Below are 16349 nucleotides of genomic sequence, written 5' to 3'. Positions count from 1 at the left end.
ATACTGTGCTTTTAAGAATAAAATGCATGCATTATGTCTTACATGCTATGACGTTTATCCTATATGATAGTCTTATTTTAAGCAGTTCTCTGAATTTTGTTGTGGATTTTGAAAGCCAACTTACAAAATGTAAGCTGAAATTAAGTTGGATACTAAAATTAGCAGGTCAAATACTGTCACTTCTTCTGCTCTCAGAATTGAAATCTGCCATAGTCTAACATCTCTTTAAATTGTCAGTCTGAAGCAGATTTGCAAGTAGCTGTTTGGGTTTTTTAATGTTACTGTAAATTTACTTATATGTGTGGCTCCTTAATAAAGCAGGAGTCAAAAGGAAGGGTCAAAATGAAGTTAGGAAAGATTCGAAACATCCCTCTGTACTGTTCTTTTGCTTGCTTTGCCAAGGGGATGCCTCTGATGTATAAAGCATCATTAAAGGAACAAGCAGCCTTTAGTAATACCATTTGCTTTCTTGTAGTCTGCTGCTTAATTCAGAGCTCAGTGCCAGGGCGTTGCGTGCCTGTTCCCAGGCAGACCCAGTAAAAACCGTTTCTCTGTGTACACAAAGAGAACCTGATGCAACCTAAAAAAATTCTTACGGCATTCTGTATTTGGTGAGATCAAACCTGAGCTCTGTTACAGAGAAGTTATTTAAAGACATGGATGGGAGTGTTTGGGGGCTTTTTGTTTTCTGTTTGGGAAGATGAATCCTTCCTTCTGTTGCAGACCTGTTTGGTGAGACTGTGGCTTTCAGTGCTATGATGACTTGTTTTAATGGTATCTTTTGGCACAGGAAACAGTAGGATTTGTAAAACTGCTTCCTCTTCTTGAGGAGGGGGGCAGAGCATAATTTAATTGTGAAGCTAACAGTTTTATCTGTAACTTTAATGAATTGAACTTATTTTAATGTGTAGAATGGATAAATTCTAGAATATGCACAGGAAATGGGGAAATTTGAGACCTAAATTGTAAGTAGTGTGTTGGTAGGCTACTTAGGTAAATCTTCAAGGAACTCAAAGTAGAAAATGGTTGTTCTAAAACCACTCTGGTTGTAGGATGAAGAGCATTTAAAAGTTAAATGCTTTAAAATACCAATCAATTTATTTTTATCTTCAGGTGTCTAAACTACTTCTCTACTCTTATCTTACTGGACCCTAAATCCAACTGTAATGTTGTGGGAGTAATCTCTTAATTTCTGCTATCATGTAGCCCATACTCTCCTTTTTACTCCAAGTCTAGTAACAACTAGGATTTCGCTGACAGCATCCAGGGCTAAAGAACTCCACAGGAATTTTCCAAGTAGAACTTTGGGATGGAGAGGCAAACGACTGAGAGCAAAAATTAACAGATAGGAACAAACACTGTTTAAAGCATTTTTTTTTCCTTTTGTTACCTCCAATCTTTTCTTCCTTTTATTTTTTACTTTGAGGAGTTTCTACTGTTGTGCTTCATACTGAATGGAGTAGCAATCCAAAATGAGCAAAAAGATGCAGCAGGTAAAGCAACAATCCATTTCCATGTCAAGGTTGCCAGATGAAAGCAATTGAGTGTGTACTATTTTGATTTTTTTTTTTTTTTTTTTAAGCTCAGGTGCTATGCTGCTATAAATAGGGCTATGACAAAATAGTCAGCTTTTCATATCCATCATCTTCCCCCCCCCTCCAAACTGAAATTAAATTGGGGCAAATCCTGACTTGATACAAGTAGTCCAAAGTTCTGTTTGGCTGTTGAAAAGAAGTGAATACATTCTTTATGTATGTGTCCTCAGTCACACTAGCCTGCCAGCTGTTGGTCATTAATTAATACCTGTATGTATACACTATATGCAGAATTATGTAAAAAGAACGTGGAAGCATGTGAATGATTATACGCTGTTTTTCCTCCCCTACAATAGGGGCTGCGTTCTGTTTTGCAGAAAGAATTAGATTGTGGTTTGAAAGCTGCCTTTTTTTTTGTTGTTGTTTGGTTTAGGTTGTCTTTCTCCGTTGCAGAGATTGGAAAGTCTGTAATGAATGAGGTAGGGAACTGCTTGAAGAGAAGATGATTTCATGGTCTCAGCTCAGTGTTTTCTGCAAGAACTGACTGCTTTTTATTTTTCAAAGAGTTTCTGTCCTTTGGTGCTGGTTGAGTTGTTCACAGTTGTCAGGGATGTTCATTAGCTATGTCCTGACTTGTTTTCTTATTGACTAACTTAAGACTGTGGGCCTGATCTGTCAAAACATTAAATTATTCAGCACATACCTTAATCCTTCAAAGCAAAGAGAACATTATATGACCACTGAAGACAAAGGGCCCTAGATCATCTTGGATTAAATGATCAACATCAGAAGACTTAGTACACCAGTTATTGTGTTTCAGCTCTCCAGTGGAGGAAACAACTTCCCATCTGTTTCTCCTTTAATTTTCAACTTTTGTTAATTTCTTGAACACGCTTCTTTTTAAGTTTGGAGCTCTCAAATGCTGTTATTTTATGACACTGTGCTTAAACCATGAATAACTTCTGAATTTGGTATTCAGAACAAGTTTTGATAAAAGTGTAAAAACCATCGCCACACATTGAATAGTGAAGAAACCCACTTCTCAGTCCATCTATCCTAAGTCAGTGGTAGTCTGAGAAAAAAGGTGGGAGGGGTGAGAGGAGTAAGTATATAACTAAGACTTTTTAATGGTTTTACAACAAAAGTCACTCCTTCCTCTCATATATAAGCAGCCAGAACTTGTAGTCGTTCTTAACTCTTGTACTTTTTTTTTAAACTCTGAATGGTTTGTTTTACATATTACAGTGTAATGTCTCAGGTTCTTTAAAAATTGAAATAATAAGCCAAACATAATGTGCCGTGATACTTGAAATAGCACGGATTTGGAACAGCTAGATTCTCAACGCATGTGCTACCTAAAATCAGTGCAACTCTTGGTAGTTCTTGTCCTGCTGGCAGAGCATGCACGTGAAGGAAGCTAAAACTGTAATCACAACACTGTGTGCTTACCAGAGAGGAACGCTGTAACTCCAGGAATCCATATTCTGCTCATACTGTGCTTAATCAGTCGCTAACTTCAACCAAACTAAGATCCATCAATATTTATTCATCAGTTTTTATGACAAGACTAGGAAGAACCTTGACACTTTGCTCGCCGTTGTAGTGTTTTGTGGGGGTTAGACCATGTGGCTTCTGAAGATGCTTTGAATTGGTCTATCTCCATCTCTCCTTTACCATATAATTGAAAGACAGGTAATGTTCAGAAGTCATAGAATGGGAGAGTCCACATAGGTGACTTCTTTTAGATCCTCAGGGGTGCAACTGCTCCATAATGAATGATGGATGGGTCACTTTTATGTGTTTTGACTACATGGCAGATATAGGCCTGGTTATGAAGGAAGGAGGTGTTGTGGTACCCTCAGAGCAGCAAGGAACAGGTTTTCAAAATAACGGTATGTGCTCTCTGGCTATGTCTTGGGAGGTTTTGGGGCAAAAATGATGCTGGGGAGCAGTCTGGGCAGACAGATTTTTCTTGCAGACTCTGGTCTGTAGACTGCAGTTTGGGCACCTCAGTTAAATGTGTCTTTAATCCAAGATGGTATCACCTCTGTTGGGAAACTTACTCCCATTCTGAGTTAGCTTTGGAGTTTTTGTCTCACTGAGTGTTTTAAATTTGTCTTTCTATATACTAAGGCTTCCATACTCCCTGACAGTAGAGAACAGTTTATTCTCCCCTTCGAAGCTACCTCTAGTGTATGTGAGGGTTTAGGTTTCTCCTGTCTTTCCCAGATTAAAACCACCAATTGCATTAGTCTTTCACTGTGGGCTGTTTTTTAGACCTCCTGCCAGTTGTTGCTCTCCCCTTGGTCTACATCGTTTGGAGGTCAAGGATGATAGTTGTCTGGTCTGTTGTGTACTGATTTACATCTGTTCACTGGACTATATCTAAATGTAGACCTGAACGTTTTATTCCCCTCCAGTCACTTTTCCAGTGTATTGGTATTATGCAGAATTCTTACCCTGTCCTCTTTTCTGCTTGCATCTTCTTCTGGGCTTCTGTCCTCTCTGATGATAGCAAGCATACTCTTCCATTTCTTTATGGTTCTGCTGCAGTACAGGCATCACAAAACTGCATTTGATATATTTTCTGAGTGTAGCATCGATAGCTGCTATCTGAATATGAGATTCAAAACTCCTGTCTGTTCTCCTTACAGTAATTTTTGTGTTTATCTTTCTTAAAAAAATGCACTGTAAATTCCGTCAAGAACCAAGTCATGCTACAGCATCTGCTACTTCTCTATGGTAATTAGCATAGGACTCCAGAAGACCTAGAGGAAATTAAACTTATTTGACATTATTAGTTCTTAAGTAACGTTGAAGATGTATTTGTTACCTGTTAGCAGGTTTTTACTAATAGCTTGTGCTGCTGTTTTTCTTAGGATTTAAGTTAAACACAGGATCTTTATAAACCTGGCAGCTTGCTTCCTTCCCCTTTCAGAACCTTGTATCCGCTCTGAGAGGGTAACCGCTGGGCTCCTGCAACTCTGGTCGACATCCCTCCACGGTCTGAGGTTCTGAACACTAGCTGAAAATTGGTGGTAGTAATTTCAGGGAAAATTTTGCTGAGTCTCTCCTCAGCTTGGAATGGAATCTGTTTAGTCTAAGCCCAACAACTGCAATCTTCTGAAAACTGAGGCTTGTAGCTATGACATTTCAGGGTTTTCTCATGGGGAAAAAATCCATAGTAAATGCAGACACAAAGTATACAAAAAAAGTCATCTGTTGTGATTGAAGCTTGCAAATTTTTACACAGCTGAAAACATGAGCTTTGTAAAATGCAGCGTGGAGCAATCTGTTGCTAGCATCACTAACAGTATTGCAGAGAAAAAAACTACAGCATAAAGAGTGAGAATGGTATGAGATTCTCCAGTAATGTTCAAGGCATCGCATCGGGGAGGATTACCCTCTTGGGATCCAGGTAGGGTGTAACAGTTTAAGCAATAAGCTGTTGGGCTGCAGCCTACTGATGATAACCTAAAAGAGGGGAGGAGGTTAGTTTTGCGGGAATGACCCTCTTTTGAGCATAAACTCTTGTCTTTCCTACAGTTACACAACTGCAGCATGCTTCAGATTTCATTCTTTTACCTGTGGTACCCGTGTGTTGCAGATGCCTGATTAAACTCCTTTCAGTTTGACCCAGGCTGTTGTGTGCTGCAGTGGATCGTAGCAGAGTTCTGTACTGAATCTCAAACGCTTGAACTTGCTCTGACTTTCAGGAGAAACTCCAGGTTTTCATCAGAATGAGGAATATTGTCGTAAGAGGAGTCTACATAATTTAAAAACCTTCAAGGAAGTCTAGTGCGTTAGAGAATATTTTGTGACTTATAGTCAGTGTGTTCTTCTCCTATGGTATAAGCTGCTTGTTTTTAGAGCAAAATGTTTTACTTCAAAATAAATGTCTGATTGAAGCTGTTTTGTTTTGCACCACGAGAGTTAATTTTGCTGAGAAGTAATTAGCCGTAGTTGTGGCTTCTGCGCCTAGCAAAAATACTACCTGAAAAGATAGGCGCAGTTTGCCGCCTTTATACACGGCTTTCTTGTGTTTCATAGCAGCCTCAGAGTGTTTGAAATACTGCTGCAGTGTTACTAAATACTAATTTTCTGTGTAGCTAGTTGGTACACTTAGGGGATAACCTCTTAAACTGGTAATCATTGATTACTTACTTCTAGAAATTAGCCGGGTTTTCATTAAAAATTGTCAGTATGAAAACTTCTGTCTGCAAAATGGCTCAAAAATGTGGAAACCTTTCCATTTTGCTTTCCTTTTGTGTTGCAACAAGCTACTGTTTGTAGTTACAGTCTTTTCATGGAGTTCCTTTAATCTACTGTACACTGCTGAGTATCTTTGGGTTTAAGTGAGTAACTTCATGCTGCTTGTCTCCCTATCGGATGTTAGGCTTAAAACACTTCATAGATAATATGGAAGAACAGATCAAAAAGGGAATGGGATTGGGGAGAGTACCCAGTCTTTTTATCCAGCTCTAGTGAATACGTGTACTGAAAGAATTTAACTTACTGTACGAAGTAAAATGCAGAGGTGTGAGGTAAGTGACCATTTCTCTTCGCACTAGCATCACGTTCCTTTCAAAAATTGAGTGCCGCTTTTCACTCCCACCTGTACGGCTTAACTAGCGGGGCCAGCAAAGGTGCAAATGAAAATCTGAAGTAGATACTTGCATTTTAACCCTCTGTCAGTGGAGTTCTTAATGAAACACATGCTTTCTCTGTTTGTGGGGCAGTTAATGCCTTTCTGTCAGCTCAACCCGCCGAGCGCGCTTTCCAGATGATTACTGCAGGGTTATGGATACCTGGAAATGGGATGATCCGGAGAACATCCACAACGCAAACTCTTTATGGCTTGGGTTTGTAGCCAAGAGGTTGTGGAGCTGCTACCCAAAAATTCAGTAGGGTAAAGAAGACTTGATTGGTAGTGGAGTTTCCAAACTTGTGTCAATGCATCCAGCTTCTCTCCTTGTTCACTGTGTTTTACCTCAGTAACTTAGCTCAGTTCAGGCTCTTGGAACTTAATTATGCTTGGTCAAAATAAGTGCCGCTTATGAAGCTTTTTATCTGATCTGTTCTATGTCTAAACTTCATAAATGCTGATGAGAGCCGTGACTAGCACTTGCTAAAATTGTAGCTCATTGTGAGCTTCACGGAAATTAGAAGCAAATTAATATTTTTTTTGTCTAAAACTGTAGATATGCTTTTTTGTCATTGTCTTAAAAGTTTTGAAGTTAATTATTTGTCTAAAACTGTAGATATGCTTTTTTGTCATCATTATTGTCTTAAAAGTTTTGAAGTTAATTGAATGTTATTATTATCGAGCATTATTTTTTGTAATGCCAATTCAAACTATTTTAAAAAATGCTGGTTTTATTCTCATAAAGATCTGTAATTTTTTTTTTCTGTGATGGGGATTAACTAGACAAACTTCAGCTGAACTATCAATCCTAAATGTAGTTTGCATTTTTTTAAAATTTTTTGTTATGTCTTGTTTGCAAAACAGGCTCTTGTCTAAAATGAGAGCTTTTGTTTCCTAGCTTTAGAATGTCTTGACCTACAGTTTAGGCAAGGCTTGGTCAGCTCAAACCACCTCAGAATCTATTTGCTTACACTCGTCTTCAGAGATTGTAATTTAAAAAGCCATTTTAAAAAGGTGGCTGCAGGCTACAGAAGCCCCAAGACTTCCCCCAGTGTTTTCCCAGCTTGGGGAGAACTTCAGTGACACAGCCTGGGTACTCTGGGTGACCGTGGCAAAAAATGCTGGGATTATTTGCAGCTCTATTTGATCCGTGGAATGCACTGCGCCTATTGTTAGCTCTCCAGCTGAAGCAAGAGCCGGAGTTGTTTTTCTCTTTGGATGTTGTCTAGCCCGACCTGCTGCACTGCTGTATCAGTCTTGAGTAGTTAAAGGTGATAGTATTGGCAGGCTTCCCATCCTTTTAGTAGCTGTGGGGGAGCTGAGATGTGGGAGAGCATAACTTAACGTGGTTGGTTTTGCTTTTAAATTCTTAAGAAGACTGCAGGCGGTATATCTTTAGAAGCCTATAAACTTCACTGTGTTCAGCTTTCCTGTTTGGTTTAGTCTTTTGGAAATATAAGTGCTCTTCCTGGATATTTCCTTACCACGGAGATTAAACACTGTGTGTTTGTGTGTGTGACAGAAATGAGGATGAGATACTGTTGACATCTAGCCTGTCCATACAACAGTGTCACTAACCCGCATACGTGTGCTTCTTTGCTGTTGCCTGTCGCAGGAGAGATCATCATCTCTTTTTTCTTCAGTGTAAAATTTGGATACTGAACTCTTCAGAGTTTTATCATGGAGTGCACACAGATCTGTTTGTTGCCTAAAATTCAGTCATTGTACTTCATGTTGGCTTTTAAAACTTCTTACAGCTGGTAACATGCTGTTAGAGGGGGAGGTAGCAATGCTTTTCTGACGTTGCTTGATAACTGCAGAACAGGGCTTTTAGGGACTTGATTTAGGTTGAGTGGTTTGTTATGAAGTATTAGACAATATATCAAAAGTAGTGCAGCACTAGATTACCTATGAAATCATGCACATAGGTTTGAAAGCTGTTATATCTAAAATCAATGTCAGGTTAAAAAAAGAAAGCATGCAAAGATTTCCCCAGTGTTGATCTCTGGGCAGTGTGGCTATTTATTTAAACTGGGACTTCCTTCTGACTACTTAAACAATAGAAAATTACTCTTAATCCAGAAGACTTTGCTTAGATGTAACTCTCTTGATAACAAAACAAAGAAAACAGGATGTATAATTCAAACAAGGCAAACTTCAGAGTGCTAGGATTCCCTGACCGTGGAGAGAGTTTGGTTTTGTGTGAAGTAGAGAGATTGCAGGATCAGGGTACCATTAAAAATGAGAGAAGCATCCTGTTGGAGCAGATGGATGGTCGATCTCGTCCCATGCTCTTGTCCCAGAGAGCAGCAATAGGAGAAACTGCTTGGCAGAAACTACCTGTGGCCTCTTGGTGATTCCTATTCCTCCCCCTCTGCCAGTACCCTAGAATCCATTGTCTGATTTGAGACATTTTGGAACATGCCTGTTGATTCCTTTTATTACTATTTTTTTTTAAGAACCTGTTATCCATGAATTCTTCTAATCCTTTTTTAGCTTGCTGATCTTATCTGCCTCCACAACTTCCTGTAGCAACCAAGTCCAGAAATTCTCTCTTTGTATGTAACTTTTTAACCTTTAGGGTGGTAGGGATTGATGTTAAGTCGACTCAAAAGTTCAGATTTGGCAACTGGCTTCACTTTTTCCCCTCATTGTGAGTTTTGCTTCTGTTATGTGGTCTGTTTGATGGTATGTAGTACAGTATAGTGAATTTATTTCTTTGCAAGTGAAATGAAATGAAAAGGAGGAGCAATCATGTTTGCTTGTGCTACTGGAAGGCCAAAAGGGCATTGATGATGTCCCTCGGTGTGGATTAAGCGGATATGCAGATGAAGTAGTTTAGACTATCCAAATAGCACCTTCCAATTTATTCCTTTTAGCAAATAAAGGTCTGCAGTAGTAAGGAAAGATCTTTCTAAACATTTTGACAATTTTTTGACAGGTTACTTTAGTGATTGCTCTAGCAGTTTGTAATATTTTTATGAAACCGTTTCTATAAAAGTAATCTTTGTGTATGTAGCACAGAGGCAGTACGTGTTGCATAATTTTTATGGCTGGAGGGAAGAGCTTGAAACTTGTACAGCTCCTGTGTATGACTTACACGATGCAAGGGCAGGGCTTCCTTGCAGCAATTCCTTCAGGTCACTGTCCTGCTGCCGTACTTCATTTGTTGCTCATATTACAGGTCGGTATAGTTTTGCTTGGTTTTCTTTCTTTCTTTCTTTTTTTTTTTTTTTTTTTTTTTTTGCAACTATATCTAGGTAGCCGTGTATAGAGCAAAACACACAAAACTGCAGTAGAAATCCTATGATAACAGCAGTCCAGAAATGCTAGTACTCCATAGTCTTAAACTTTCAATTCACAGATCCCTTTTATGTCAGGAAAAAACTCAGTAAATTTTTATGGTGTAGTAGTATCGGTTGACTCTTCCACATTCCTTTCCTCTATGTCCTTGTTAGGAGAGTTGTAAAACCAAACTGGAGAGAACATGGTGACCTCAGAAGATAGTTATGGTGGCAGCACTCTATATAGTGTGACTTTGATAGAAGTGTTTTACTTGACACTTGAGCTTTTCAGTGTAAGTATTTATTGCCTGGAAGAAAACCCCACCGTCTATAATATCATGGTTAAAATCTAGTGAAATGCTTGAAATGACTCTTTAAAGTTGTATGGTGGCTATTACATTTTTGTTCCTTACATTTGTGGGTTGGCATAGTATGTATATTGTGAGGGTTACGATTCCTCTGGGAATTTTAACATAAATTTCTGGATGTTTTAAGCCTTAATCTGACGCTAATGAAGGTTTTGGGCTTGATTTCTTTCTTATATTCTCCATTGCTGTGAACATCAGTGATGGAAGGCGCCAATTTTGTTGCTGGACTTTGGGTATTCAAGAGGTTAACAGCCTAATGTTGAAGTACAGGCAAGAAACTGATGAGTAATTCTTCCTGCTGTGTTCTGGGGAATCTGAAATTCAGTTTAAAAAAGATGACATTTGGCGTATACACCAAAGGTGCATTTACTTACAGCAAAGTTCATATTCTTGTCTGACAGTTCCCAGCTGTAAAGAATGAACGTATCTGTCTGTAAGAAAACGTAGTTGTGTTCTAGTTCATTCAAAATTCAATTAAGTTTCTGTGTCAGGACCAAAAGCTGTCTTTATTTACACTTGTAAAACTCCCGTTGAAAGAAGCGGAGGTTATATAATTTAAATTTCAGCCAAACTAGGATCTTTTGGCTGTTTTGGAACAGTGAATGATGCAGAAAAGGCCTTACTTGTCTTGTATATTAGAATTACAGAGAGGTAGCACCTAGTAAGCATATGTGTTGATCACAATGAGATTGATAACAAACTTGAGAACTCCATTTTAAGGTGAATAGCTTTTATAATAGGTAAACCTCTGCCTTTTCTTTCCTTTATAAATTGTTGTGAGCTTAATGAATTATCTCTTTGATCCAATTCAGATGTCTAACTTTGCATTTAACTATTTCGTTTCTCTGCAGTAGTTTTGCAGACAGCTAGCTGCAAAAATTAGAGTATACTTAGATGTTTTGAACATAACTTCTTTTTACATGCTTTTTTTGTTTGTCCTGGGGAATCAAACTTTTTGACTGAAGAAATATTCAAGGTTTGGTTGTTTTTTTTTAATAAATGAACGTGCCATAACTGTTCTGATAATTGTTTTCATAGGCATGTATAATACCATAACCTAGATTAAAATACCAAAAATACTGCAATAAATCGGAATTCCTACTAAAACTGTAGTGACAACAAATAGGTAATGAAATTCTGTTTATAGCAATTTGCTATTATAAATTGAATCATTTGGTTTGAGTTTTATCACCGGAGTACCCAAAATTGAATGTTGATGAAGGATGGTCATGATTCCGGCTGTTGTCACCCCATAAATCTTGCAGAGAACAGCAGTTCTTGGCTGTTGTGATTCTACATTGGTGTAGAGAAAACAAACCGAAGAAAAAATGCTAAGCAAGAAGAAATATTTTTCCAATAAAAATCAAAATGATGGCATGGTTAGTTAAATGTAAGTATAGGGATTTCAAATGAATTAAATCTAGGCTATGCCAGGTAAACTAAACCTAGACAGTACATACTAATTTCGTGCTATGGTTTTCTCTTCAGGGGAAGTGCTGGTGTATTGAAATCCTCCTTTGCAAGTGTCTTAGCTGTTAGCAGGCTCGTTATCAACTGGAGGAGGGGTCTGGAGGGAGCCTGCGGTCATAAGCGCTGCCCCACCCAGGCTGCTTAACCTTGCTGTTAGGAAAAGTTTAAGTGGATTCTGCCGTAACTTACTATTTAAGTAGACACCACTTTAAAACTTTGAGATGTGGTATGATGGTAGAAGTCAGCGCTTTGGCTTCTGATCTTAAAGAAGCTTCAGAGACATCAGAAACTGAGTGCAACTCCTTAACTTTCCATAAAGTCCTATACCTTATTTTAGCCTCAGAATCAAGAATGTGGGGCTTTGTAAGGCAGTTTTTTTCCTGGCAAAGTTGTATAGTTTTTAAGACCGTAGACTGCTTTAGAATAACAAGCAGTGTTATGATATCAAAAAGTATTTGAAGTACTTCTGAAAAGTTTGGGGAAAGATAATTTTCTTTATTCCTTTAAATTTAAGATATATTTTTCCATTACAGCTATGGACGTGCAAACTCAGACAATGTATTCATTGATTCAAGCTAAAAATTGGTATGTGAAAAACAAGGACCTGTTGTCTTTCAGATTGCACTTTGAGTCAAATGACGTGCACAGGAGCAGGAATTTGAGCAGGCATTCTGCAAACAGACCTAATGTACCTTCTGACAGGTTTTTTTAAATTCGATTTGTTAAAAATGTGACCTGTCCATCTGTGCTGGAGTCAAAACTTTGAAAAAGATAAATTTGCTGTACTTACCTTGATGACTGCAAATATTGCTGATACAGGCAAGTCTTAAGTCTGTGTAAACTTTGATTAGTTGGTATTTCTGAAAACATGACTTAGTATACAAAAGGAGAACGTGGATAGCACCAACCGGATTCTGGAACAAAGAACATCTATGCAAACTTTTCCTGTACAATCTTCTTCTTTGTTTTCCTGCAGACAGATTGGGGACCAATCTATAACAAAAAGCAGAAGAGAAGGTTCTTCTGCATTTCCTTTCCATCCTTTATACATATTTATGCACCTAGCACTGAAAGGTCATTCACAATGGCTGGAACTTTGGAGAGCAAACAGCACATTTCAGAATCAACACCAAATACCACAAATGCAAAATGCTTGCACTTTTTTTTAGAAAGAGCGAGTTAATAGTTGTTCAACCTTCAGCGGTCAGTTGTTTGAATCCAGTTATCAGAGTTGTCCCAAGGTGTTAGAATTTCTCCAAGTGCTCTAGGATTTCAGAGGAGAACTGATGCCTGGTTTCTCAGGGACATTGCTTGAGCAATCCATCTTACCATTTATTGTTGCTTATTGCTATGGCAGTAGTAGCAGATAGAGGATAAACATATGAAGTTATTGATAACTGAAGTTAAATTAGACTTAAGTATGGACTCCAGCATCTGAGAAGCTAATGCATGTATACTTCTGTCGCTGCCTTGCGGGGACATCACCTCTGGTAGGGTGGTGAACAGGTACTAAATTGCCATAGCTGCAATTGCCACGGCACCTGCAGATGTTTGTGCTGGCTAACATCCTTGGGTTTCTGGAACAACTTGAGTACAACAGAGGATTTCTGAGCATTTTGGTACCAAGTTGACGCTGCGCTACATGTGAGGAGAAAGCTATACATACTCAGGAATTTTTGAACTATCTATACCCCAGAACTTTTAAAAGAAGCAGATAAAGGTCCAGACTGAGGGGAAAAACTTGATTTTTTTTTTTTTTTTTTTTTATCAGATGGAACAAACACAATTTGAGTAACTGCAGTGGAATGAGTTTCACCAGGCACCTTTATAATCTCTGAAACAACTGAAACTTAAGTAGAATAATACTAAAGCCAACATGATCAGTTTTACTATGCTAAAAATTGTTGGGAACGGCAACTAAGAATCTCTTCCTGAACTATTTAGGGATTGGTTGTTTCATTTTAAGGAAAATTGCTGCTAATGGATTCTAGAAATTATAGGGACAGGTAACACTTGATGTTGATTATTCATCCTCACTCTTCTCCTTTCCCAATCTCCCATCATTTGTGAGGGCCATCCGTAAGGATGTATTATAGTGCCGTGTGGAGTGGCTCCTGGTTCTCAGAATAGTGATGCAAATGCCTCCTGTGAAGGTAAAGGAAGGATTTCTGTTTTGTTTCTTCCCCCCAAACAAGTTACCGCTATGTGTGCTACCATGTGTAATATTTGAAACTTGCAATGAGAACATTTGTGTCTGATAACTTGTCTGAAATCTTTAGGACAAATGTTACTTTTTGACGTTGAAAACGTATAATTTAGTCTTTCCATCAGCATATGGGAAACACTTAATTAGGACCATCATTATGCAAGTACTGCCCTCTTTTTTGGGGGAGAGAGGTGGTTTATTTGTCAGCAGCCCTGAAAATCTTCAGTGTATCTTGTGGAACGTGTGTCTAAGGAGGCAGAACATTCTCCTTTACCCGTAAAGAACTCATCCCGAAACTTGTTACCTTGGGACTCAGAATTAACCTAGGTGCCAACTCATAATTCATGAGGAACACTTCTAGACATGACTGTATGTGAGGGACTGTTTATCCTGGGCAGATAAGCCACATACAAATCCACTGGAGAATGGTTATAGAAAACAGTAAGAACATTTCTAAGGATATAAAGCTGAATCTCACTTGTGTTGATGAGGTCTTCTGAATCCAGCCTGTGTTTTTTGAGAAGACTCTCTTCCATTTTTTATACTAATGTAAGTATGAGTGTTTAGGTCCTTGCTCATTTGGTTTCTTTCAAATATTAAAGGAACTCGGGATATTCTGAGTATCTGGGTTTTTTACTGCCACAGATACTGAGGGCTGTGGTGTAGAGGTTCAGATGACACAGCACAATGTTTTGGGCCACCAGCTGGTGCTGTAATGGCAATTAGTTGAGCTATAGCTTCAGATCCTAATAAAGTTATGCATGCTCCTTGAGTGTTTCTCAGGCATGGGACCAGAGCCATGGCCTGGGAACACCTGAGCCAGATTAATTTGGCTGATTGATTCTGACTCCATACCTTCTGAAACAGCAGCCTGCTGATCTGAAGACAATAAAATCAGCACCTCCTAAGTGCTGCGGTATTCTGCTGGATCTTGGCCTTACTTTGCACGGAGCCAGCGTTGGTCTGTTTTATGGCAGGGTTCATCCGCAGCAGGTACCCGTGAGCCGAGTGCGCTGGGGCTGTGAAGTTGCTGACTTGCTGGGGGGATCCGTGCAACGGGGCTCTGTCCCTCCCGGCAGAAGTGTCAGGAAGGGGGGGTGCTTGTAACCTCTGTCCGGAGGCTCTGGCAGTTGCAAGGCTCAAGGGCTGCTCATGCACAGGGACACTCCTGAAATACCAAGTTGAGAAGGAAGAGTCAAATAAACTTACCTTGACATGTCCAACTTCGCAGGGTCTACCAGGAGATTTCACAATAGTTCTAAATAGTCTGTTCTAGTATTTCATTGTTGATACTGTTAGGGGAATTTTCCTGTTGCTCATTCTTGTTTATGGAGGACGTTGTTCGTACTTTCCCAGGTTTTTTCCTCTGCATTGCATGGTTTGCTCTTTTATTTTGTAACCCCCGTGACTTTTTCTGATGCACTTCGACCTTCCCAAGTGTTTTCCCAATTTGTATGTCTGCTGTAGTCCAAAGTGTTCTACTTTGTGCTCATGCTTTTAGAAAGCTAATTGAAGTTACTTTTTCCATATCCTTTGGATTTTACAGCTACCTCCATTTTACTAATTATTTATATGGTAATGTTTTAGATCTAAACCCCATGTAAAATTGTATTTACTGTGCAATGCTTTTTGCTTCCCCCCCCCCCTCCCCCCCAGTAAGTTGGGTAATGATGAAGGGTAGTGCCCATCTCCTCTCCGTGAGCTCTTGTCCTTCCTGGTAGCAAGGTGGTACGTTGCATGTCGTGCCTGTGTTACCTGAGCCAGATTATTACAAACAGTTCCCAAATGTCCACTGCACTTACTTCTTTTTTCCGCATGCACTATTTCATGGCAAGCTACTCATCAATAGGTTTGTCAGAGAAAAGATTGTAAAGTGCTAAATCTTACATTCCACAGATAACTGGGAACTAGGAATCCAGGTTTTTATGAGCATGTTTTCCATACTTTGGGGTAGATTTGCCTCTCAATAGGAAGTTCTTGCTCTTGGCAGTAATGATACTGTTTGAATTGTTTTGGCTAAGCCAGTGTTAACATCTTGAGATCTTATAGTATAAATGCTGGTTACTTAATGGAGATGAAGAAACTCTGTCGTATACACCTGGGTTTTATACAATTCTTATTTTTAACTTTGTATAAAGGTATTCCCTATTGGCTTATGCTGCTGTATAAAAGACTTCATTTGCATTTTCATGAGTCTGCCCCATAAACTGAACATCTTCACCTGACACAGCACTAGTTCTGGGTAGTTCAGGATGCAGCTTCGCCCCTTTGAAGGCTTTTCTAACTGTTTCTTTAGTTGTTGAGGTGAAGGAACCATGGGTGCTCGTGGTGGGTCCCACTGTATGCTGTGTTTTTTGAGGAATTGTGAATAGTATTTGGTCCATGCCCAGACTTCTCCAGTTGCTTTGAATGCTCACTTAAGATGTATTGACTAATTCTTTTTTCTGACCGTTGTTGGACAGGAAGAGCTAAGACTGCATGCTGGTGCTTGTTACTGTATCTTTTCACTTGGATATATTCTTTAAAGTGACTATCAAAAGTTTGGAGCTTTTTGTGTTGGTTTTAGGGTTTGTTTTTGTTTTTTTGAGAATTCTTGCTCCTCTGAACATCTGTGTATGCGTCTACTTCATTTAACAGGTATTAGTTGTTAAAGAACACTGCCTGATGTCCCTGCTAGAGGAGGGAGTTGTGTTGCCATATCTAGATTTAAATATACTTTGTGTCCTGCTTTGAGTGCAGATGATGCTGTTAGTCTGACCAAATACTGTAAGAAAAACAGCCACTGACATTCAAACTACTGTTTTTAACAAGGCCTGGATTTGATTAGGCTGCCTAGGTCAC

Source organism: Egretta garzetta, unplaced genomic scaffold (genome assembly GCF_000687185.1).
Source record: "Egretta garzetta isolate BGI_Z169 unplaced genomic scaffold, ASM68718v1 scaffold11, whole genome shotgun sequence".
In the NCBI taxonomy this organism is placed as follows: Eukaryota; Metazoa; Chordata; class Aves; order Pelecaniformes; family Ardeidae; genus Egretta; species Egretta garzetta.
The sequence above is the reverse complement of the archived record's forward strand: the minus strand, read 5'-3'. Positions refer to the sequence as shown.